This window comes from Cygnus olor, chromosome 21, assembly GCF_009769625.2.
Source record: "Cygnus olor isolate bCygOlo1 chromosome 21, bCygOlo1.pri.v2, whole genome shotgun sequence".
Lineage (NCBI taxonomy): Eukaryota > Metazoa > Chordata > Aves > Anseriformes > Anatidae > Cygnus > Cygnus olor.
Window position 1 is genome coordinate 1,948,007 of NC_049189.1, and position 26,419 is coordinate 1,974,425.

The window sequence follows — 26,419 nt, forward strand, 5'->3', positions numbered from 1 at the left end:
AAGATTTTTATCTTATTCAGGTTTATATTGCAAAGAATATTTTTTTTAAGTTAAGGTGGAGTACACTTTCTTTTATTTCCATAGGGAGAACAATGAAGAAGAGTATAAACCATTTATAGAGGAAGGTGTAGCCTAGCTGGAGGTAAGATACTAAGGAGAACAGCTGTTAAGTGATTTTGCATATTGTACCTTTGCATATTTGTACCTATTTCTTCTTTTATTGGTGGAGATGGTGGTTGATTTTTTCAAGCATTTTATACAAAGAAGGTAAAAAGAAACAGAAACCCTTGTCTTTTACTTGATTGAATTAAATGTGTTCCATTCAGTCATACATCTTGCGTCTTTTCAACTTCATTCCAAATACATTGTGAGCCTTTTGCAGTGTAGTACGTTTTCTTAAACTTGTATTTACAGTGAATTAAAACCTTTGATAAATATGTCTTTGCAAACAATTTATTCTGTTTTGTCTGAACTTTTGAAACAATTATCAATGATTGTTTATGGCAAATGAAATGAGCTGGATGTGTGCATTCACACCCATAACCTTTTGGCAGCACTGAAGAACCAGTGCATGCAGTAGTTAAAGGGAAGCATTCTGCAAGAACACAGAAGAGCTCAAGGCTCAGTGCATAACATCCCCAGTAACTCCTAAAACTATTCAGTGATCACTATGGAGTAGTCCCAACTATATATTCTTCAGGCATTTTTTTTTCGCTGGTGAAAATGTCTGGGTAATGACAGGTCCTGAACTGAGAGGGCAAACACTTCTTTCCCACTATCCTTATATCTCGCCCACAAGACACACTTTTTTTTCTGTTAAGGATTTTGCAGTTAGGAGGTCCTTCTTCAACTGTGCTTTTCTCAGTCTTAATATTCATTAAAAACAAGTATGTTTTAATATTAAGAAATCTGTCTGTATAGCAGGCAAGCAGCCTGTCCAAAATGAAGACAAATTGAAAGGAAGTCCTCTTCGTACAGGATCTGTTCAGGGATGTGTGTAAAAGTTGGTAACTTGGCTCACCTTTTAGGTATGTGTCAGTATACTGGGAAACTTACTGAAGTATATCTAAAAAAAGTAAGAAGGAAAAGCATCTCACAGTACCATGCTGAAATAGTAGCTATGTGACTGTCCTATATGTAAGTTCTAATACACTTCTGTAACCTTATTTCATAACAACAGGGCAACAAAGTGATGATTAACATGTTTGCTGATTTTGCAATTAGAAACCCTGGGCTAGTCCTAAACATGCTGATTCCATTAGACTTGCAAGGAGTGCTGGAGATGTTGCACTAATTGTGATAAAAGAGGTCTCAGCATGTGTCAAGCGCATCTATGTTAGCTCAATTTAATGAGGCATCAATTTGAAGTTAGGATCTAACTGTACAAGTCTTATCTCCTTTGCTTTTCTAATACTTCTATAGCCTATGATATGTGTCCCTGTAATTATGGTATTCTGTGACTTCTTAAATTTTAAAAAGATAAATTATTGGGTGTTAAAAGGAATGGAAGTTTTCATAACCATTCTTTCTTTGAATTTATCTGGACCCAAAGTTCCTGTATGGCTATTTATCATGTCAACAAAAACAGATAAGCAAAAGAGTTCAACCTAGATTAAATTTTAGACTGTTACTAGGTTTGGTTTTTACTGAAATCAATTCTTACAAACATCTCTTCTACTTTGTCAACTTTGTTTTGATTTAGCACATTTAACAAACAGTTTATTTTTTTCATCTGTTCTTTTTGTATCTTCAGTCTAAATAAAACAAACCTGTGAACTCAAACATTACAAAAAATTTCCCTGGGTAGCTACCCAGAAGTAGAAGCCACTCCTGAAAATGTATACTGTTGTGTTGTAGTGGCAAGCTTTTGAGAAAACTGTTTGTTATTAGAGTTCAGCTGAGTTCAGAAACTTTTAGCATTGTTTGTTTTGACCACTAAAATATTTTCCTCTGTGAGTTGTGTAATAAAATAATCTGGGATTTGGAATGATCCTTTTTTGTGGTCAGATTCAGAGTCCTGTCTGGAGTGTTCATTTAGGTGCTCAGCTTAAGCAAATTAGAAAAAAAAATGGAGAAAAAATATTAATACAAAATTCTTTCCTTTCTTTGAGTCTTTGCTTCGTTCTGTTTTAAACTTTCAGATTGGCTGCTCTGTGTTTTGCTAAAAAGAAAAGCCAAGCTCACACATATGGAAGATTGCCAGATACTCTAAACCCTATTTTGGTTAAATTACAGTACCCAGATTTTGGTAACAAAGCACATTGATTTTATATTCAAAAAGATTTTATATTTAGTCTGTTAACCTTTTGTAATTCCCACCCACAGCTTTAAACTGTAGAACATTTTTATGCTAATTGTTGTCAGTAGGGTATCTGCCATGGCCCCTTGGTAATTTAAATCTATTGAATTGTAATGCAGGTGCCGATAATTGCACAACTGGTATTGTTTGACTGGCTACAGCATGTATATCTCAAACAATTCTTTACAAATTGGATTTAAGAATGCTTATTTGAAGATAACCTTACATTGTTTTAATAATAATAAAAAGATTTTTTCCTCTCATCTTTGACATAGCTTTATGTACTTGCGGTTTTAAAGCAGTCTTCACTGTGACAGATTCTAAGGTTCAGCAGCTATTGTAGTTGTTTGTTTTTTTTTTTTAATGTCTCTTGGCCCCTTTGATTTTGGATGTTTATTGGAATTTTTGTCTTGTAATTTAAGGAAAATATGGTGGCTTGGTGCAACATTATAAGCCAGTGGACATAATATGGGAGTAGGAGGAAGAAAGTTTTGATTTCTGAGCCTGGGTCTTCTGGGTTGTTTGAGACAGATTACTTCCTCCTAGTCTTACTTTCTCAGTATTTAATAATTACGCTGCTTTTTCTTTAAGCATCCTCTCAGAACATTGGGTCTGTTCTGAACTGCATTGTAGCCAATGGAATTGTGTCCTGTAATCTTAATGAACAAATCTATATGTTTTCTACCCATAAGAAAACAATATTATTTATTTTACTAGAATCTTCATTATGTTCTTCATAAAAATCTGCATAATGCAGAGTTGATTATGCAATAACACTTTGTTTGGAATACACAATGTGCTAAAGTGCTGCCTGGGAAAATATTTTAAATACAGAGTAGTCATTACTTTTATTAAATGATTATAATTTTAGTAGGTTTGATGAACCCTCCCTCTGAGTGAAGTCTTTGTTTCCACAGAATGCTTTAATATGGATGAGAGTCGTTCTCATGAGAAAAATCATTGGTGAACTGAAATTACTGTACAGAGAAAGAAGGTAAATAGGTCAAAAAACAGAAGCTTTTTCTAGTCTTCACTGCAAGATGTTTTATTTTGAATTTTTCAATTAAAAACAGTTAAATTCAATATTGACTTTTGGATCAGTTGAAAAGGTGTTGTAACAGTTTAAAGAAAGTGACCAATCGTAGTGAGAAGCTGGAAGCTTGAGTTCCAGGTTCCTGACTGGGAGTTTGGCTTCCTCAGCAGAACAGGTTTCAGGATTCAGGAAGGGCTGGCTGGTCTGGGCTCTGTTGTTGCTTGCTGTAGAAGTTTCACGGTAGACATGGAGTTACATAAACTGTTGGAGTCTCTAGTTGCTGTAATGCAATGATAACTCAGTGGGTTTACATTAAGACACATTCCTCTTGCCCTTTTGTGGACAAAATTCACATGGACCTAGTTTCTGAAGTCCTACGGATTTGTACGCTTTTGTTTTCTTAACTTCACCCTGAAATATTTAATTTATTATTATTTTTAGCTTCAAATTAAGATAATGTTGTAAATACTGAGAAAAGATCTGTGGAGGTTAAGTTATCTAGAGCATATTATTTCATGTCTCTCAGTGAATATTCACATTTAATTGACTGAAAACCTCAGTGGTGAGTAGCTGGACTAGAGCTTCTGCTCTGCTTGTTAGTTACTGCTAATGCTACAGATCCTAATAGAATTTTCTCAGCTAACAGTTGATTTCAGTCTCTGCCTTCATAGTTTTGTGTTCTTCAACCAGCAGTGAAAGCAAACTATTTGCTAAGTACGTTGCCTGTGTTTTACATTAGGGGAGTCTGGGTTTTGCTATTGGAAACATGCAGTGTTTTCCTTAAGGAAGATCTGGCAGTCTAGTTGTGTGTGGTTTATTTTTATTCTAGGTAATTTGAACACCATTTTCTAACGTTGGCTATTTTTATAGCAGTGCTGAGAGAAGATTTACCTATTGTTTTAGGGGTGTGTGGGTGTGTGTGTGCTCATCTATTTAAATAATGGAGGGACTGGGTTAATAGAATTGCTATTTTTTAATGTCAGTAGCTTTCCAGACAGAATTTATGGTGGAAAAAGAACCTAATTAATTGAGCAGTGTCAACAAGCAAGCCACGGATTCCCACCTTCTATACCTTGGTATAATACTACCTGTACAATGACACCTGCTGGAGCCCTTTCAAATGACAGCTGATTTAGCCACTACGGGACCTTTTGTGCCATGTGCAATTTTTATCAATCTGATCTGTTATTAGATTGATATAAACTGCTGTCTAAAAACTGAACCAGAAACAGACTTGTTATTCTGAAAGCTTCCGCTGATAAACTTGCTCACCAAGTATCAAATACTTACCAGTCCCAAAAATAATCCACAGCTGAATTGTAATCAAGATTTTGACATTTCAAAACACTGGCAAACTGTAGTGGTTTTTGTTTCCTTTTCTTTTTTAAAGGGGTGGGTCAGGCAGGAGCTTACTTGACATGAATGCATATTCTATATGCATTTTCGAGGGGTTTTAACTCAGACAGTAGCCTCGTGTATTAGCAATGTAGGCCTAGCCACAGAAGTTTAAGAATGAATATTTATATAAAAAGTCAATATGGGAATATTTATGTAATAATAATGACATAATTGTATTGCTGCATATGTACTATAGAGTTTTTAGCAGAAGAACTTCTGAAATGTGACCCCTAGGGAAAAAGAAGTTTTGAAACTGAAATAGACTACTGAGTTCATGGAGGTATTCTTTCTGAATACACCCCAAAATAAAAATTCTTGTATTATTGTTATGTTGATTTTTACTCTGTCAGATTCAAGAGGTTTGCTAGCAAAACCATTTGCTCAAGGAAATCAGTTGGTGGTTTATAGTTCAGAACTCTATGTGAAATGGACACAAACATCAGTACTGTATTAAAGCATCAGAAACAAAATATTAGTGCAGAGTAGTCTTGGAATAGAAAGTATGGGTAACTGGCTGAGGTGTGGTACGGAATGTACAAACCTGTCTCAGAAAACAAGCCTTAAATAGGAGAATGTCCCTCAATAGGGACAGTCACAGAACAGAGACTTGCCTGATGTTGGTTACATTGCTCAGAGTACTAGGGAAGAGTTTTTTCAGCAGTGATTGTGGTGTAAGAACGTATATAGACCAGACAACTAGAATAGAAATTGTAGTAGGATGCTCTTTTCTCCATTCAAGAGTCTGCAAGAGGAACAAACAGTGCTTTTCTTCGAGAATATTTTGAAGAGCTACAGGGTTTCCTCTCTGAGGAAAGATAAACCTGCTGTTTAGAAACAGCACACTGTTAGTGTTACAGAATAGGAAGGAAAAATCACGATGGTCCTCTATTTTGCTGTAGTGTATTTTAATTTCAATCTGCAGAGCTAATATCTATTTTGTATTAGTTCTTCCTTGCAGAGCACTGTGAAAGATTCATATCAATTGCATACCTAGCACCTTTGAAGCCTTCCCGCATGCTGGAGTATATTGAACACCTTGAATATGAATGCCCTAAAATCCTAAGAGATCCTAACCCTCTACAAGATTGGATTCTATATTCCATTCCTTGAAAGTATGGGGTATCATTTTTTGGGTTACAGAAATTAATCTACAATCTGTAATGGGATTTCCAGAGTCCTCTTTTTTAGGAACACCTTCAGTGACTAATGACATTCAGTATGTTATCTACAAAGAAATTGAAGGTATTGATGTAGCATAGGTATGTTTGCATTCTAGCCTTAATCAGGCTGTATTAGAAATTATAATAATGAAGATGAATCAGGGCAGGCTAATAAAAAAGGCAGTGTTCCTTGTAAATTTTCTCGGCTTATGCATAAGTCTTCCACTGCTGTTGTTACCATACTGGCAAGAGAGACTAAAGCTCTAATTGCTGCTAGCAGATTATCAGTTATATATATCATGGCCATACTGTGAGAGTTTTAGCATTAGGGCTGTCGTTAATTATTTAACTTGTGCAACTGTGTTGTCAAAATATGCTTTTATACTTCGAATACTGTTTATCAAGTTGCTTGCTTTGTAACGATGGGAAATTTGAAGGACTAACACGAGACGTATAGCTTGTTTATCTGCTGTGTGCACTAAGCTACAACCTGTGCTGGAAGGAGCAGTCTTGCCTTGTTTCAGATACTGACTGTATAACTTTTTCTTTTTGTTTCTGCTATCTTTGTTGAACTAAATGTAGCAACATGCATTTAACAAATCCCTGTGAGAGGAGGTCCTTGAACACACTCTGTTCTGCCATTTAATGAGTGCCATAAACTAAATACATTCAAATTTTTAGTTTTGTTTGCATAAACTGCACAGTGTACATTGACTGTGCGTACAAATACATTAGTATTACTTTTTTTTTTGAATTTTCTTTGGGGCTGGAATAGTACTGAAATGGCCCTCTAACCTGAGTTATTACCTGTTTATTTAACGTAAGTTAAATTTATTTTGCCTTCTGCTGAATAGATCTTCTCTCCCCCCTTTTTGTGTTAATGAACAAAGCTCTTTGGTGAATTGACTCTAATATTAAAGACTAATGCAGTGTGTCTGGTCACCTTTCAATGAGACATATCTATTACCCCTAGGACCAATAACTGCTTTTGAAAAAGTTCAATTAAATGAAGGTGATATTACAGCATTTTCATCTGCTATAAACAGCTAATAACTTCTTGCATGATGTTAATATATGTCACATCCACAGTTGTAGGATTACTGCCTTGTCATCCTTACTGAGGGTCGTTCGCCACTACTATTTTTTCCTGCCTGACCCCCAGTCCAGCACCCCCAACTTCTGGTGTGATGTCCTACACAGGTGATTAGTATGCTGTAATTGGGTTGGCTGTAAAAAGGTAATTAATTGATATTTTACTCCCAGAGAGGTCAAGCTGCCCTATCTTCACTGGTTGTTGTGAAAGTAGTCATCCTGCTGGCACTAACACCTCAGAGGTGGCACGTGATCTCTGTCTTGCTGACAGTCAAAATTATTGTAATTAAAATTGACATGAAGGGGGTATTTAGGAGTGTTTCTCTGATATGGTTGCTTTAGCCTCATTTTGAAAGTGTGTGAAGCTAGAATTGATAAACCCTATTAGATTGTTGTCTGGGTGCTTTTAATGTACTGTACTTTGTATTATGCTTTTTTAATGCCACAGTATTATGTTTGCTGTCTAAACCTTTTTGTGCCATATTACCCAGTAATGTGGGACAACAGAAACGTGACTACAGAGGTGTATAAAAAAAAAAAAAAGAGTGTTTCTGAGATGATTAATGTGGGATCCTGTCAGGTATCTTGAAGTCATTGCTCTTAAATACCTTTCTTTGAACAGCTACTTATTTTGAGATTATTTCAGGTAAAAATTGGCACGAATAATTCTTTTTAATAAAAGGATTACCTAAATGTGGTACTTCCACTGATGCTTAAGAGGCTCTTAAATAACAAGGGAGGAATATTCTACAGGTTATTCTTGCCTTTTTCTATTGTTCTGCTTTTGGGGAAAAGTTGGGAAGACATAAATCACAGGAGATGAGTTCTCTGTCTCTTATGAAGGGTGTTTAATTATTTGTTTTGTGTACTTAGCACTATATTAGAGAAGGATTAGGTGATTCAGCAAGTCTTCCGTAGGCCTAACTATGGGACTTAAAAAAAAATAGTAATAAAAAAAATTAAACATGGAAACTTTGTGGTACAAGAGTTATCAATTATTAATTAATAAAATTTAAATCAAATTTAGGGACACAGAGATCTTTCTGAAACTGTTAGTTCATTAAGAACCTGGAATTATTCTGTAAGCAATGTGGTTCTCATTCATTGCCCAGAGATAAATACTGCTACTACAGCAAAAGGTAATGGAGAGAAGAATGTTATTTAATGTCCTTGCAGAGGTAAAGACTTCACTTTATTGTTATATGACAAGATAAAACTTAAGGCACTGTGGAAATAACTGCAGCATTCACAATTAGAATCTTTAGTGTGTTCTAGCTAGGATAAAGTATCGCAGTTAGAATGTTATCCATCTTTTACATTTCACCCCACAGAATTTGAGGCGAATGCTATTCTTAGTTGTTGTACCAAATTATTCAACAACAGCTCTTCTACATAAAATATTTGTGCCAGTGTGAGAAATTACCTACCAAAGCATTCTCCTCTCTTCTGGTTTGCATTCTGAAATGCTTCTTTGTTTCTACTCATTAAGAACAGAACAGCCTTCTTGCACATTTTGCAACAAACAGTAATAAAAAGTTATTTAATTGTAAAATTTGAGTTCGTACAAGGTGGGTTGGTTGTAAAATCACCATAAGCAACTGTAGTATTATGCAATTGTTTGCTATGTTGGTTATAATTAAAAGCATCCAAGATTGCATCAGTTCTGCTACATCTGAATGAAGAGAGGAATAAAACCTTATTTGTGTAATGCTGTCAACACAGTTTCTCAGGCTTTGCAGTATATCTTACAGAGGGATCCAGAAGAGTATTTCAGAAAAGTAAGAGAAATTAAACTTCCATTTGTGACAAGCTAAATGTGAAATACTCCGTTTACATGGTTATAATCATACTAAAATACATAAAACTCTGGTGTCAACATTTAAAAATTCAAGAAATAGAAAATAATTTGGTCTAGACTTTCTAGGCCAACGTGAAATAGCCCAGACAGTATTGTTTGAATTGAGAAACTGAGACATGCCCATTCCAAAAGTCTGAGTATAGAGAAAATAACTATTTATAACTTAACTATACCTTCACTATAACTTCATTCTCAGTAAGGTTTTATTTCTTAAAATAGAAGAAGAGAGAGTGTCTTGGGTTAGACAATTTGAAACAACTTCTGGTTTCAAATTCTCTTATCTGTTGAGTTGTACGTTCTAGCTTTCATATTTTTCACTGTTTGGCAGGGTTTACCATAGGGAATACTAATAGTTTGGTGACCGGAATCCAATTTTGTTTACAGAAATAAATAATAGGAAATCATGAGAGAATTTTAATATATGTAAATCAAAATCCCCAACATTCAAAGCGCTGATGATTTTGCATTTGTAGTTAACTTATGAATGCAGAGGAAAACACTAGAACATCATAAATTACACCATTTTTGGCACTTCCTTAAGCACTATAGAAACATATTTTTTTTCTGTAAAAAGAAGGCAAAAAGCCAAGTGGCAGGACATCTGCTGAGAAAGCTGAGAAGATGAGTCTCAACAGGAGAAAATGGGAGACAGCAGGTATGTGCGAATCAGTACTTACTCTGCTCAGCTGGAGAATTGCTGTCTGCTGAAAACAGTTTTTCTCTCTTTGCAATACACACTTCTAATTGGTGTTATTTGTTAGGAGAAATGACACTTTTCTTAGCTGACCACTGTAATGCAATGCTGCCTTTCACATTTTATGCCAATCATCTTTCACTTCTTTATAACCTCAGCCTGGGGGTGCTTGCAAGAGCAATGTCTCTGTTGTTCAATGTGGAGACCATTGGTGTTGGATTTTTTTCTTTTTTTCTTTTTCTTGAGAGCTTTTCTTGTTTTATTAGAGCCTTTTTTTTTTCTTTTTTTTCGTTTTTTTTTTCCTGCTTTCAAATAAAGTAGTTGTGGGAAGTTTTACTGTACCTCTAAAAAATCGTTGTCCAGATCTACTACCTAGTTTTTCAGCTTGGTTTTGCAGTCTGCTCTTATTTCTGTTGCTGTGATTACACCGCTTAAAGACATCTAACTGGGGCAGGCAATTGAAGTCATAGCAGGAGGCCCTGAAACGTGAAGGCAGTGTTGAATAGCCTGAAAAGAACAGGAGAACTTAGAATGTCAGGATACTGATTTCCAAATTCCTAGAGCTTTTAACAAAACAAACATGACATCTGCGTTCTTGAGGTTAAGATGGCCTATCCTGATACACTGATTTCTGGAGTCACACTGAAGCTCAACGTCACATGCATGTGCACATGCAAATTGCTTCATACATGTGCTAAAAGGAAGAAAGCAGTAGAAATCTTTTTTCTAAACCATGTCATTTCCTCAAAACAAAAAGCTATTGATTTATTTCATGATGCTGCTTAGATGTGAAGTAAAATATATTTTTTACCTTTTGGATGATTTTATGGCTTTTCAATTGTTTTCTAAGAAGAAAGCATGTGCAAATAGACCCGGTCTTACTTTTTATGTTCAGTGTCTCATAAGGATACTTCTGTTAGGCGGCTAACTGGAAAATATTGAATACCTAAAAATAAACTGTCATTTCAAGTCCAGTGAATAAACCATCCTTCTTATGAGAATAATTTGAAAACATACATCAAAGTCTGGTTTTCTCATAACCACTGAATCGATATGCAACTCTGAAAGCAATACTGAATCTTTTCCCATGATCCAGCCACAGATGTTCTTGCATTAAGGCTGTGGTATGAGACAACAATAAATGAAATTGCAGCTACAGCAGCAAGTATTAGGGGGGAAATAAAATTCCTGACTCAGAGGAGTAGGGCAATGACAGAAAGACTCCTCATATAGCTCTTTCATATGGAGAAGAATGACTGGTAAATGAGGTTTCTGTGACACAAAGAAAGAGGAAACAGTTGGACATTCATGCGAAATATGCTCAGTGTACAAAACAAAACAGAAGAATAGGGGATATCTAATTTGCATTCTTAATCACAAAATGAGTGTGGAGATATCCTCTGAAACGGATGACGTGTCAACAGCAAGAGAGAGGTTTATTTACCTTTCCTGTTGTTGTGGGTTTTGGTGGAAGAAAAAACATTTACTGTAGCCTGCTTATTGATAACTTTTACAGTGTTTGCTTCCATTTATTTGCTATACAAAAGGTTGCAGGCTTTTTAAAATAGTGATGAGCAGATCTGCCATGATGAGCAATTCTCCAGCATTTTCACTTGTTCATCTAATAGCAAAGGATAAAATAATGATAATGGGAATTGCTGTTAGTCACATGAACCAGATGTAGTGATTTCAGCATCTAATCAGGGTTGGTCCAACGTGATTTGCAATACCATCTCTGTAGCAGACAAGGTGTTTTGCTTTTTTAAACTTGAACCGATATGAGAGTTGAGTTGATTGTCAAAATGGACATGACAAAGTGCACTGGCTAATAGCAGAAAAACATAGATACCTGTTTACAGCACTTTCAAAACACTCACCATAAGCAGCGACTGTCTCCCTCCTTTTTTGCAATGTGACCAGGGAATTCAGCACAGACTGCTGTTTGGTGTGTGTTATTTTTTTTTACTTTTATCTTTTTTCGGAGCTGCATTCCGACCTATTAATGTGAAACTATTTTGTTTCACCTGGTTAAGTGGCCTTTGGAGGTAGAAATTTCTATCCCTTTGTAATACCTATTGCCTGTCTTTGGCCATAAGATACTTTTTTTTTCTTAAATACTTGAAGAAATAAAACTTCTCTGTGGAAAGCTGGGAGAGAGAAGGCTGTCCTTCAGTTAAGTGTAGTTGTCATTTTATACTGTACTGCTAAGAGTATGTGTGTGCTGATAAGGGGGTCCACTTAAGGTATTTGAAATGCTGGCTTTGTTTTAAATATTTGTACAACCAAAGATAATGAATAAGCTACATAATCAACGCATGCAGAAAAAAGACAATGCTGAAATTTCGGACAGGTCATTTAATGTACTTGCAGCTGTCTTGCACTGTGATCTTCACCACTATCTAGTAATTCCTTCAAGCCTACAGAAAGTCGTAAATTGTGATTAATTAGCTTCATATAGAAGTCAGTCTCTGCATGCAGTGGCAGCCACTCCATTATCATCTGGTATGTTTCAAACAATAGAAATGATTGAAACAGGAACTCCTACATTTCTGTGAAGATTAAGAACGGCACACCACCCTGTAATTTAGGTAGTCGTGCAAAAGTTTCATTTGCATTAGCAAAGTAGTGCAGATTGTGTTGAATTACTCCATAAAAATATCTTCAGGTTTTGACAGATTTACTCTGCCATATGTATGTTGTTGGGTTGTGGAGCTCTCCGGTTTGGTGGTCGTTGGTTTTGTTTTTTTTTAGATGTGTGCATCTTCAAATGAAGATGAAAGTAAATTCATCAATTCTCTTGAAGCATGGCACACTTTTGAGTCTCAGTGCTGGTTTTAAGCCTTGGGAGCCACCTTAAAACTCTGAATTACAGCTGAATTTAGTTCTAAGTCTGTTACTTAATTCCATTCCCTTATTTATTAGTAAATGAACTTCTTTCATATGTGACACTGGCAATTTCAGCATGCAGAAATTTGTTGTCATGTATTCTTGTTTTCTACAGTTTTGTGGTAAGTAGGGTCAAGTTTGACTAGTCTTAATTAATTCAAACTAAATTAAATTTGTATTTGCTTGCAATTTGTATGTAGCTGGCAGATATAGCTAAATTTCTCAAAAAACTGATGCACTAATGCTTTTCATATGTATTTCTTTTATTTGAATGACTTTGAACAGTTTAGACAGGACAGTATTTAGTCATGCCAGAAGTGTAACTGGAAGTTTTGTAGTCCATGACTTAAAATTCATCTTTTTTGTCTCTTTGGATTCTCTATCCATATTCTATTTTTAATCAATGGGTATGCTTTTAAAGCAACCACATTATTGTCCATGGGAGAGTAACATCCATTTTCGGTGTTGCTGCAAACATCCGTTTTGTCAGGATTGTTGGTCAGAAATAGGCTTTGGGGGGAAAAAAAGAGGCCACAGAAGATTAAGAAACTTATTCAGTACTAAAAGTTGATGCAATTATTTTAGAGGAACTGGTACTTATTTGGGGCCTAATTCTGCAGCTGTAACTATGTCAGTGGGTACACTTGATTTCAGGATTTTGAAGGAAAGTAAAGTTTACAGAATTAGACATTGTTGATAGTGACATGGCTCTGCCAACTTTTTTTTTTTTTTTTTCCATTAAAACATATTTTGTCTTAGTTTTATAAAAACGTGTTTTATATACAGATAGTAAATTGTCATTTGGGATATACAAAATTTTATTCAACTATGATATGGCAGACTTATTGTGGCTTTACAGAAGACTTCCTAGAAAATTCAGGATAGCGGTCAGCCAAGTATTCCTGTTACAACTTATACCGTGGTCAACATTTGACATGCAATTTCATTAAACAGCATAGATCCTACGTATGAGTTGCATGCAAGTAGAAAAGTTGTTCTAGCTAATGCTTGAGATATACTTCTATTTCATTATTTTTTTAATATGTTTTTTAAATAGATTGGTCTCAGCTATTGAGGTAGAACGAGCTTGGTATTTTTTCATAGCAAGGGTCACCAAGCATCAGGGTTGTCAAGTGGGTGGCAAATAAAATTTAAAATCTTTTAATTTTATGGTAATATCTTCATTTATTTAGAGGATTCTTTTCTTTTAATTGCCTGGTCATTTGATTCGCGCAGGAAAAATTCCTTGCATATTAAAGAATTTCATCGGTGTGATGGAGTTCCCTGTCAATTCACGAAAGAATATAAACAATCAGCTGAGGAGGATGGGCTTGATTTAGTGCATGAGGTACGGACTGTACCCAACAATACATGAAAGTTGTATATTAATCTTACACTGGATTGGCTGGTGGAAGATGGAAGAGGAAATGTCAAACTTCTTTCATTACTTATTCTGAGCAATATTAATTACCTATTTTGTGATGGAAAAATGCAGCCACGTGCAGAACCTAGCCAAGCACCAAGCCCTAATCCAATCAGCCTGATGTATGCAGAAAGTTTACAGAATGACCTTGTGCATAATTACTCATTTGATGGCTGTAGTAAATGGCACAAATGGAATCTGACATACATTATAACGCATTAATGAATGCCTTCCTCCCTCCATCTTCTGCTGTACAGAAAATGATTTAATTAAGACTTCCGTGATTAGTCATTTAATCAGTCCATTAGGCCAATACAGATGGAGTCAATTAATTTTTTACACTTGAATAGAGACTTGATGCTACTGCAAACCATACAATCTATTTTTTTTAACATTGTATCATGGGCAATTGCCTTGATGTCTGTCTAGTAAGTGTACATTATTCTTGCAGAAAACTGAATAGCATTTACAGCACATCAGTAATATGGCTTCTATAGGTGTTTTATTGCATGCCATCCAGATTTTAATGAATCAGTTCACTTTGAATTCAGACTGATAGTTGTTCTTGTTACGAAGCGTCCTTTATTTTTTTTTAAGGATTATTGAGGCAGAGATGCCTTTTAAAACTAAATGTATTCAGCATCTCCAATGAGTGTTATCATTTGTAATAACAAAACCTGTTTCAGTGGTAGCTTTCATGCAAGAATTTGAAATCACAGAACAGTTGAGGTTGGAAGGGGCCCTTGGACATCACCTTGCCTATCCACTGAGCCAGTTGCCCAGGTGGCTTCTGAGGATCTCCAAGGAGGGAGCCTCCCCAACCGCACTGGCCAAAATCTTCTGTGATCTTATGTACCTGGGTATAGGTACAGGAGAAGAACAACTGCAAGTGGGAGAGGGAGATGTGTGCAGGAAGTACACGGAGGCCTGGTACATCTAGTTCACACTTTAAATGTGGCTGAATAACTACTATTGAGTGGTTAATTAAAAAGATCCTGATGTAAGACTAGCCGGTGACACTAGAGAAGATTGCAAAAAGAGTGACTTATGAGTCCCTCTCTGAAAATATTACTTGGTAAAAAAGGGCAATCAAGTGCTGAGGCAGTGTGACCTCCTAACAGAGAATAGGAAAGCAATCCATACGTGCTGCCAGCAGAGGCTTTGTGGAATAGGGCTTGAAACAAGTAAAAGTGGAGGTCCCTGCTGCATGAAGTAGTGCATGATCCCTCGCAGACCATTTCCAGTGTACATTAAAACCAAAGTAATTGAAGTCAGTGGAGTAAATGGGGTTTAAGAGTCTGCTAACAGAAAGTTGGTGTGGTTGGTAGTGTTTTTGCTCCATGTTGCCATGTCCTCCTGTGCTGGGAGGCGAGGAGCTGTCCAGCCTCAGTGGCATCCCGTTAGGTCAGATGAGCTTCACGCCAGTGGTTTGTTTACTGTCGTCTTGGTGGGCTATTGCAGATATGCAAAAGGGAAAGGAATAGATTGATTTGTGTCTTTTGTTTCCTAGGAAAGCTTTTAAGATTGAAAATGAGCCCTGTCTTGTCTAGCCAAGGAATAATAAATAAAAGCAGGTGTGAGGTGTTGGAATTGAAAACAGCTGGATATGACGGATGTGATCTGACTTCTCTAGAGCTTCAGTCTTTAATCCCTGTGGCTCAGTGTGAATATTTCCCTACTGAGGCAATGCAGAAATAATAAATAGAACACAGCATATGGAAGGGTTCCTAGGCTGAGAAGGGAGGAGGGAAATAGCCAGTTAACTCTCTTTTATGCTGACTTTTCCTTCACTTGTATGTACACCTCAGCAACCTTCTGTTATGCATTCTACTAATCCTCAGTGTTCATCTGTTTCTTGGTGCTTGCAGCAAGGCATGTTGTGCTAAGAGACAAAAACTAGATGCCTTTGGAAATACGTGTTGCAACTGGAACTTACCTTAATTTAGAACTGTTTTTGAAGACATATAATGATCCCCTCCCCATTCTTAATGTGGCTTTTCTACAGGAACACTTCTTCCCAATTAAAGTAAACACTGAATCATCAATATAAATTGCAATAAAATTCCCTCTGTACCATTAAATCATAGAATGGCTCGGGTTGGAAGGGACCCTAAAGATCACCCAGTTCCAACCCCCTGCCCTGGGCAGGGATGCCACCCACCTAGATCAGGTTGCCCAGAGCCCCATCCAACCTGGCTTGATCTAAATGACCAAATATTCTGTTAATGTACAAAACAGCCAGGCCTTCTTCTGTACCTTGAATCTTGTCAAATCCTGACCCTTGTAATCTGTCAGAGGATAGGTTTGTCCACTGAAAAAAGCTGTCATCTAATTTAGAGAATTCCATACAAGAAATGGATAGGTAGAGCAATTCAGTTGATTAGAGTTACATGATAATTGAGATGACATCAAATGATTCATTACCCTTGTTTAAGACAGCACCATTCAAAATTGGCATGCTGTAAGTCTATCCTACCCAATAATGTGCATTTTGTTTTAGCCTGGGTTTGAAGTGCGTTTTGTCTTGGAATAAAATAGTTTGGCACACATGTCAAGTAGTATGAAAGAAACAAAGAAATGCACACCTAAGTAAACGGTTGTGGGTTCGTTCCTTCATGTTTTATGTTCCAAGAGTACTGATAAGGTTTATCTGGGTCACACTTAGAAGCTGTCTTGTGGAATAGACCATTTAGAAGAATGTTTTGGCATCCTGCTGTTTTGTCATTTATTCCAATAAGGCTGTGCCAAAAGAAAATAGTAGAAAATGTTGTCATAACGTACCACATCATCGGATTTATAACAGGGAGCCAGTGGTGAGAATTCATTATACATTCACACCTGCAGATAAAGAGCATCTAAAATTGGAAGTTTTATTCCACTCATCTTTGATCCTGATATTATTAGATGATATTAGAATCATCCTACGCTATGCTCTGGAATTGGAGCAGATATGAATTCCATCCATTAATTTTTCATATACGTCATTCTTTCTGTACAGCAACTGCATCCAATATTTAGAGCAATAGTTCTGGATACTGAGACTCTTGGTTTCTGTTGTTGAGATGTTGTATAGTCCTAAAGTCCTATACATCATTTCAATTTTGTAGAATAGAACAGTTCAGTTGGCAGGGACCTTCAAGGATCATCTAGTCCAGCTGTCTGACTATTTCAGGGCTAACCAAAAGTTAAAGCATGTTCTTGAGAGTGTTATCCAAATGTCTCTTGAGCAGTGACGGGCATGGGGCAATCAACCACCTCACTAGGAATTGTGTGCCAGTGTTTGACCAGCCTCAGAGAAAGACATTTTTCCTAATGTCAAGTCTGAGCCTCCAGTGGTTTCCTGGCATGTACAGAACAGCACAGTGCTCAGTGTATCAGATGTATTTGTTTTATCTCTTTGTGGAATATCTGCTAGTAGATTGAGATTTATTTTTCTGTATACGTTAAATGGTTGGCAAGATTTAGTCTTTTCTGCAGAATATTCTTTGGCAAATACTTGCCAGATTATTTGTCAGCAAATATTTTTATTAAATAGTTTGTCATTAAGAGAGGTATAAGCCTAGCCACAGTTAATGCATTGAAAATCTTGCAGATTGCCTGTGGAACAATAGTTTGCCACTTTACTCCATGTGTAGAGGGGGACCTGAAGCAGTAGTCACCCTGTTGCCTGAACTGCAGCCTTACAGCAGAGTCCACCAAGAAATAAAGCTCCCCTTTGAAGCTTTCCTGAGGCATGGTGAGCTGGAATACTTCCTACAGGTGGAATGTACCTGTTTTCTTTGCCAGCCCAACTGCTCATTTGTGCAGTTTTGAATGATTAGCTGTGAAGACTTTAAATCAAACTTGATGGCAGATTCTACCACCCCTCCCATGATATATTTGATCCATGGCTGCTGAAATTCTAACAAAGAAAAAATAAAATGATACTCCATTTCTAATTAAAGAAGTAATTTTCCTTTGCAAATAGAGTTTTTTATCTTAGCTGCAGTGTTAAGGATCAATGGGTTGTCACATGTATGTCTTTTAATAAATGCCAGCTGAGATGACATTAAAGTGATAGACTGATCACTGTAATCAATGCAATTCAAAATTGCTTTATGACTTAAATGAACTTGGTTCCTTTCTGTGATTCTCCTACAGTTAACATTGTCTGAGCGATGAAGTACAAGGTTGCATCTCACTTTGAAGTAAAAAGTGATGATATGGAATTAAAATTTTTCACGTAGGTTTTTGCAGTTTAACTCCTATTTTTATGCAGTTCAAAGGACCTCACTACAAATTCCTATTGCAAAAGCAATAAGAGCAAAAAATACATTTAAAATAGAAGAAAGTCATGCTAAGCTTTCCTCTTCTTCCACTTGCACTACTCCCCCTCCCCAAAAATGAACTGACAGTCAAGGCATGTTAAGGGTTATATTTGCTTAGTCATTGTCTATTAAGCCGTGAAAATTGACACCGCAAGATGCAAAAAATATTCAACCCAAAGGCATCAGAATGGGTATTTCATTGTATTTAAATATGACCATGTGGTTCATCTGAGAAGAATTAACTGCGTATATGTTGTGCAGTGCCTGATGTTTGTTGCCAAACATAGGCTTATCCATGCTATTTGAAATGATATTGGTACATTTGATAGATTTTAGCCTCCCATAAGCACATCATCCCTGACTTCTGACAAGAAGATGCATTGTGAAAAAAGGCAGCCCTACCAATGATGCAGTACGTGATGGTACGGGAGGGCAAAAGTAACACCAGAGAACAGTCTAATTCTCAAATTCTAAAGGAATCTTTATATACCATATTCTCCCAGTCTAATCAGCGCCTTTAAAATCTACTTATGTACAATACTTCTGAACTCTTTTCTTGTTCTGGCTTTATTTTTTCAAAACCCCAGAGGTTCTGTAAAAAACTCCTAGGATCCTTGTAAACCCTTTTATTCCTCTTAAAGCTGGCAGACTGACAGGCTTTAGTTATTCTTAGTGCTAAATTATTTATCTTCCTTTTCCCTCCTAGCCCTGACTTCTGAATCTTTAACTTGACTCTTGGGATATATCTGACGCCATTTTTCCCACCATTTAAAGTGAAGCAATTTTTATCTTTTAAGCTTTTTCATCATTAAAATTGTACATATAAAGTTTGAACGTTTAAGTATGTTTAAGGTGTGGTGTCTGCATTTTGCAAGTGGAACTCCAAATGCAACAAGGGAACTAGGTCGTATAAACTATTTTTTGTTTTAAGTGTATACTGTTCTTAAATGACTTTGTAGTCTATAGTGTAATATATGGCTGTGGCTGGTTCAGGTAGTACTTATTGTATGCTTATTTTTATATGATTTTTTAACGTATAATTTTTTATCACAAATGTTTTTGCCTTTTAATGTTGTTACATATTTGGCTTATTTTGACGAACAAGGCAACATGGCTGAATGAATGCCTGTAGAAACCCAGCCTAGAGAATCTGAAACTTGTTCTTATATTGTTTTGACAGTGGCCAAGTATGTCACATTTAAGTGAACACAGCAAACATTAGAAGGGGGGAGAGTCTTGAATGTCTTCTGGGTTTAATACCAGCAAGCTCTTATCAAAATGTATGTAATCATCATTATGAGTATTAATAATATACTTATTTTACTCCTTAGATCTTGTGTGGCATCCAAAGAATATAAGCTAAAACAGGAGCAGCACCTCATAAAGAGTTTCAAGACATTAAAAGGTAAGGGTTTTTTTCCTGTCTATATTATCATATTCATCAACTGAAATGCTGTAGAAACTGGTTTATACTGTAATTTTAGGCATTAATGTATTGATCACGAATATTACGTCAATTTTTAAATCTCTTCTAAGATTAGTAAAAAGTCAGTCCAATTTTCTTAGAACTATTTCTTTCAAAATATGTATCTTCAGTATTTGAGTAAGTGTCTAATATTCCACATATCTGACAATGTTGGGTGCATATTTGAATTGGGATTGGTTGTTTCTGGCATTCTCTAAAACCATTAGATTTATCTTGCATGCAATGAAAACAGGATTTTGGGAGTAATGGAATGGAATATCAGCTTTATTAACTGCCATTCTGTTGTCAAGAGCACCTTCTTTACAAAATAACATTTTGGGGAGGTACTTGCAAGCGGCATAATAGATTTCTCTGCCATTTGTTGTCCATAGCCCTCATTTTTGAATTTTACATTACAGCTCTGCTGTCCCATGTGAAAATATGATTCTAACATTCCCTTCTAGCTTAAAGCTGTGAATCTGCGTACATGTGAATTTAGAAATATGTATACAGTGTTCAAAATACATCTTGTTCATCTTGAATATTCTAATTCTGTATTTATTCATTCCAAGTTGTTGACAAGGTAGATTTCTGTATTTTATAGAATTGTTCAAATTGCAATGCATGATAAGTGCTGTGATACTTTTCTGTTTCATTTTCACTTGTGTTAGTATTATGCAGTAACTTTCTATTCTATTTCTGAAGTCAGTGACCTCTGAAGGATTTGGAACTCTGAAGTTTCATTGGTGGAAAAATATCTGATATCATATTCTGGAAAGCCTATGCTCATTAACTTATGTCTATTAATGGCTGCAAAATTCATAAACCTTTACATAATGATTTTCTTTAAGTGTAGTACTATTAATTTTTATGGTAATTTTACTATTATTTATGATGGTCAAAAGAGTCTATTGGAAAAAAAGATAATCACACAGGGCTTCTAATTTGTAGATCCTTCTAGTGCCTTCTAGTAATTGTTGCAGGCTCTATTAAAGATTAAGGGGGTTACAAGATTTGACTTTATAAGGTGAAAGTAATTCTTTGAAGGGAAAGCTATATTATTAATAGCAATTGGAATTGGTTACTCAAAGAGCTGTAGTAATTCATTCACGAATTCTATTCAGTTTCACTTTAAGCTTTTAAAACATTTCTAGAATCTGGGGGATCCCAATTTCTTTTTGTCTGTATGCTTGCCAATTACAGCAACTTTTACACTCAAAACAAACAAAAACAAACAAAAAACCCTGCAATTAGAAAACAGTTCAGATTAAAAGGCTAACCCCACTCATCTTAAATTGTTAGGACCCAATCTTATCTACCCAAATGGGATTTAAGAGACATTTGCACTCACCAGTATTGACTGTTTTCTCTTTAGTAAACTCAGGTATATTCTCAAGTCCAAAAGTGCAGCTCAGCGGACTTAAGCCTCATATTAGGCGCCAAGTAGGTGCTAGTTTAGTCATGTCAGAATGGATATTTAGGCCTCTTTGCACAGGCCAAAACCTGTCATCTGTCTGCAATAATACCAGCTGCAACACTGCCAAGTTCACCTTCCAGGCTGTTCTCATTTGCTCACAAAGTACCATCTGATAGTTAAAGGTTTCGTAGGAAGTCCTTAGCAATGCTTTTTTGAAACAACAACATTCAAATGCAGCTAGAGCTTTCACTGTTGTCTTACCTCCTGCATCCTGACCCCCACATACCTTACTGGTAGCAATATAGGTATGAGAGAAGAGCATAGGAAAGTTAGACCTTCAGAGGAGAATTCTGCCCTCTAAAAACTCTTAAGTGCTGCTTTCAGAGATGCTGCACTATTTCTTGTTTCTCAATTCCTTTCTGCGCGGAAGGGCAATGTATTTATCTGATGTACTTATCTGCTGACATACATTAATGCCCATATATTCACTGCCTAAAGAACTTTTCACTTGAAGAATAAAGTAGAAGTACTCTAAAAGTCTCCTAAGTTAAGCCTAGTGACTTTGCTTGTGGCTCAGAGGTTAACGGTATCTGTAAAGGGGAGGACTGGAGCTAATTCACATCAATGGATCAGAATCATAACTAGGCCTTACCTTAGATCTCCCGTGTTGAAGCAAATACAAAACTTCAAAGTAAGCTAGATAAAACGCCTGAAATCTAACTCAAAGCTGGATAACGGAAGTTCTCCCTCAGAAGCCTCTTAAGGTAGAAACAGCTTTGGAAATGCTGATGTGTAGGTCGGTATGTCTTGCAAGGCATGCCTGTGGCATTCCATAACTTCTAATGTCTTGACATTTCTACCTTCAAAATGCATGTTAGATGCATCTTTTTCTTTGCTTTTTTGTATGAGATAAACCTTATTCCCTTCATTTTTTCCTACAGTGCATTGATTTTGTTTGAATAGTACCAACAGTTGCAAACAACAGCAGTATTTGGCATTTTTCCTCAGCCTTCATTCAAGAACCTCAGACCTTCTATGTCTTCAAGTTATGGCCAAAATTTTGCATGGAGATCCACTGGTTCCACTACAAAGTCCCATGCTTGATACTGCCATGTTATGCAGGAGTTAGTTCTCACAGTGGCTCTTCCAGGCCTTATTCCAATGCCCCTGAATGAAGGATAAATACGATAAGGGGTATTACCTGGTGTTTCCACCTGCTTAGTGCACGCATGGATGAATACTGTGAATCAGCTGAGAGAATAACTAGCAAGTTCTTGATAACCCCATGATAACTTCTGTCTGTGTAGTTGTTAACCTTTGAATCTCCTCCCTGTAAGGACGGTTCTGTAGTTCTATGGGTGGGGAAAGAGAAACCTGTATCAAGTAATACAAGGGATCACAGATGTTGGCAGTAGGACCTAGAAATCTTGACTCTGTTAGTCTTTTGCACGGTGCAACTGAATAACAGTTCTGTTGTTTTGCATCTTGCTTTCATGAGATCTTCATTGATTCCAAGCATTATTGCATGCCTTTTTTAACTATAAGAAAAGGCCCCTTGCCATGGGAAAAAAAGTGATTTATCTACAAGTACTGTAGATGTATGAGCTCCTTAGTATCATAGGTATCTTGCTGCTTTGTCCATACGTAAATACACAGCTGCCAATTTCTTTATTAGCCAGAACTAAGATGTATTGTGTCCATTATCAAATACGTGATCCAACAGCTATGTATTGACCAAAAGATAAATCAAACTCTGTAATCAAAAAGGCTTTATCCTGCTCTGGACTTTCCAGATTTTCTCATTTGTCCTCTGATATACACTTCTTAATGAACAGAAAGCCTGGAGTATGAAGTCTCTGTGCCAGTGAACCTTGTTAGCTGGCCATTTGTGAATTCCTTTTAAACTCCAGAATAATGAGCCAGGTTTGCTATTGATGTAATGGCAGCTCTCGCTACAAAGAATCAATCTTGTGCTTTCAATTCACTAAATCAAGTTTTAACAGTAATCCTTTTCTAGGTTAGCTGATTCTGAACAACTATGAACTCTAACATCATGTCTCTTGGGAAAATGAGTTACACAAACCATCTTGTATGAAAGTGGGATTCTATTTTTCTAGCGCTATCAGTATAGAAGTCTAATTTTCAAATGTGTTATCTAACCCAGCTAGATCCCTACCCCTTTTCCTGCTACAGTGCAAACACAAGCTCAGTAAAACAAAAAAGACAAAGTCCTGATCATTCTTTCCCCAGTGGTATTTGTTGGATAGTCTGTCAGGATTATGAAGACTGTGTGTAGTGGCCAAGATTTCAAATTGTCAAAATATAAAGATAAATTAGGTGTGTTGGTATTTTTTAGTATTTCCGTGGGGGTTTTCTACTTGTGAAAAGTGCATGCTGCTATGTTGTTTGAACACTTAGTTTGAGAGTGTTGCAGGCTGACAGAGTACTGCAAGAGACGAATATTTAGTGGCTTGGCCCTTCATGTACTAATTTGCTGTGTGGCACTCTGTAAAACCCCTTTCTTGAAAATTGCTAACATACAGACAATTTTAGTAACGATTTGGATTTTGTTTCCATGTAAAGCTTAACTACTTTGCTCAAGAGTAATATCCCTAGAAAAGCAATTGCTAGCTGTTAGTGCTATTTCAAGACAAATTTTTAAATTTGAATTTCTGAATCTCCTGCTGACTACTCTTCCTTGAGATTGACAGAACTTCCAAGTTGCAAGTTTCTCCAAAGCTCGGTAGCTGTGCAGAATGGTTCTTTATCACACATTATACTTTAAAACTCAGTATAAAACAGGAAAGAACTCAAACGTTGCTTGTGAAGATACATAAGAGACACAGATACATCACGTTTTAAAATGTGCTTTACAGTATGGTAATGCAAGCAATGTGCATGAATATGCAATTCTTAAGGTACAATTAATTATTTGCTTTTAGTTTGTCATAACTGAATGCAAAGTTGAGGCTGGGAAGGCTATATAACAAATGATCTGTGATCTTTAAAAAATGAATGACCTTCCTATTTTATAGCGATTTTTATAGGATTAAGGAATGTGCAACTGAAGCCAAAGCCTCTTTCACATGCACACACCAGTGCTGGCAAAATAAGAGACCATAACTAGTGAGAGAATAATTTATTCTAATCTTGTAAAACACTTCTGGGCTGTGGTGATTCAGAAATTATAGGTAGTATTTTTATACTTTTTAAAAGAAAGTTTATTACATTGGTGTATTTGATATAAATTCTCTAGACAACAGTTGCTGTGAACTATACTGCAGGCTTATAGTTTATTAAAATGTACTGGGCCAAATCCTGATCTTGATGAAATCTGTTAAATTCCTCCTAGATATTTATATTATTTAAATAGATAATTTAAACCATTTGCTTTCTAAGTAGTCTGTTTCTCATATCAGTAGTTATATTTGTATAGACATAGTTTAAAATCTTAAATATGCAGTCTGCAAGGAGCTAGCAAATTTTTAGAGGCAATTAAAAAAAAAAAGACCTTTTATGTCATTGTATTGCTTTTTGTTCATATTGTCTACTTAGTTCTCAGCTTGGAATTCTGTATTTTTATATATGATTGTTTCTTTAAATGGAATCTTCATTCTTGATTTGTGTCAGAGTGATACAATATTCTGAGTAATTTTTGACTATTATTGATTCTAACTTTTACTGTTTTCAACCTAAGTTGTACTCTTAATAAGAAAAGTGCACTTCAATATCCTTGAATATAACTCTGCTTCCATCCTATCCCACAACTGCTCCTTACTGATGACTTTTCAAAGATTTTTGAAGAGTCAAGAGAATTGGTAATTTCAATGTGCTCATTTTGAACAGATATTTATCGGATATATATTTTTAAATTATCTTTATATTGATCAAATACTGATGTGGGTGTAAGGAATTATGTTTTCAGAATGCACATGCATCCACAAATGATCTAAATCGGGGGAATTTACTAAACTTAATGGCATTGTATGAAATATTTTGTATCTTGTATTTGGAGTAAGAATTTGGCTTTTATTCATGTTTCAAAAGCTACTAGTATATAATATTTAGTAGAATTACAGCATTTTGCATTTGCTGAGAATCTGACCTACATATCTTAAATTCATGCACCATCCATGTCCTTTAATTCAGAAATGCTTTTTCAACTTCAGGGAACAAACTGAGGCCGGGAAAGATTAATCATTTTTGGATGTATAAAAATATAAAAATAGTTATATAAAAATGAAACATGCCTACAAAAGTACTTTCTTACCATTTTATATTTTTATTCCTAGAAGGTTTCTTCTTTTTTTTTCTTTATTTATTTTTCTTTATTTTTGTTCAAAAGACTTGAAGATGGCTTCATTCTGTGTTCTTAGCACAAAAATTGTTCTGTTAAGCAAGGAGGTATGGTGCTGTACTGGAAGTTTCCAAAGTTAATCCATACCAGATAATGGCTCTTTTTTCACTTCCAGCAAAGCTAGGAAACCAATTCATTTATAGAAATACTGTGGGGGAGAGGCAATAATCTGTTTAATTTTAAAGTAAATCAGTAACAAGCTATTTTTATGGCACTGCAATTTGGTTGGTCTGCCTGCTGTTTTAAAGTAATGTTTAGAGATATCAGTCACATCTTGGACAGTATTTCTTTGTATCCTATAATTTTTAGTGGCTATTTTATAGATTTGCAACAGAAAAAGAGGGATTCTAGCAGGGAATAGTGACAAAGATGACCTTGAATTCTCAGTCCTTCTGCACTTTTAAAAGTATTTTCTGCATCACTGTGGTGCTCAGGAGTGGAGAAGAACAGTGAAAATGATAAGAAAGGGGTTCTCTTTGTTTTGTTGTGTACACGTGCAGTAGTGATGTTGAACTCAGAAAGCCATGTTTATGGTTTCCCTGGCTTCTTACAGATGTTGATTATTACTCTTTCAAACCAAACATTTGTGGAGGAATGTCCTTATTTTATTACAGATATATAAAATTTACCCCATAGCTAGTGTGGTGGGCAATTCTAATATGTTTAGAATTCCGGTTACTTGGATCCCATCTGCTTCTTCAGTCTTTGAAAAGGACAGCAGGTAACATCCTTCACGTTTTGTTGTTGTTTTATGTCTTTTTTTTTTTAACAAGATTGTGTTTTAAGTTTTTCTTATTCAATTGAAATAGTTATTTTTCTTCAATATTAGAAATGCTTTCTGCAGCCATTCTTTGCCTCACTCTACTTTTCCCCAAACATAATTTTGGCTTTTCTTCCTGACTGTAGCTCCAGCAGGGACATAAGGAACAGATTAGTTTGTCTTACATGATAGATAGTTTCTATGAGTATGAAAATACCTAATAAGAGACCTCATTTCATCAGCAATCAGCTAGTTTTAAAGTAGCCTGAT

The 26,419-nt window shown here is 35.9% G+C and overlaps 1 long non-coding RNA gene across 7 annotated transcripts in view; it reads left to right on the forward strand.

Annotated features, from left to right (window-relative positions):
* Positions 1-26,419, forward strand: part of LOC121058280 — a 146,528-nt gene that overhangs the window by 14,748 nt on the left and 105,361 nt on the right. For 6 of the 7 annotated variants that reach the window (XR_005814141.1, XR_005814142.1, XR_005814143.1 and 3 more), the window contains exons 4-6: positions 85-142; positions 3,217-3,293; positions 19,482-19,555. This is a non-coding gene — a long non-coding RNA (uncharacterized LOC121058280). Of the gene's footprint in view, positions 1-84; positions 143-3,216; positions 3,294-9,410; positions 9,496-19,481; positions 19,556-26,419 lie in introns of those variants that run through there. The other variant, XR_005814147.1, reaches the window with a different exon arrangement.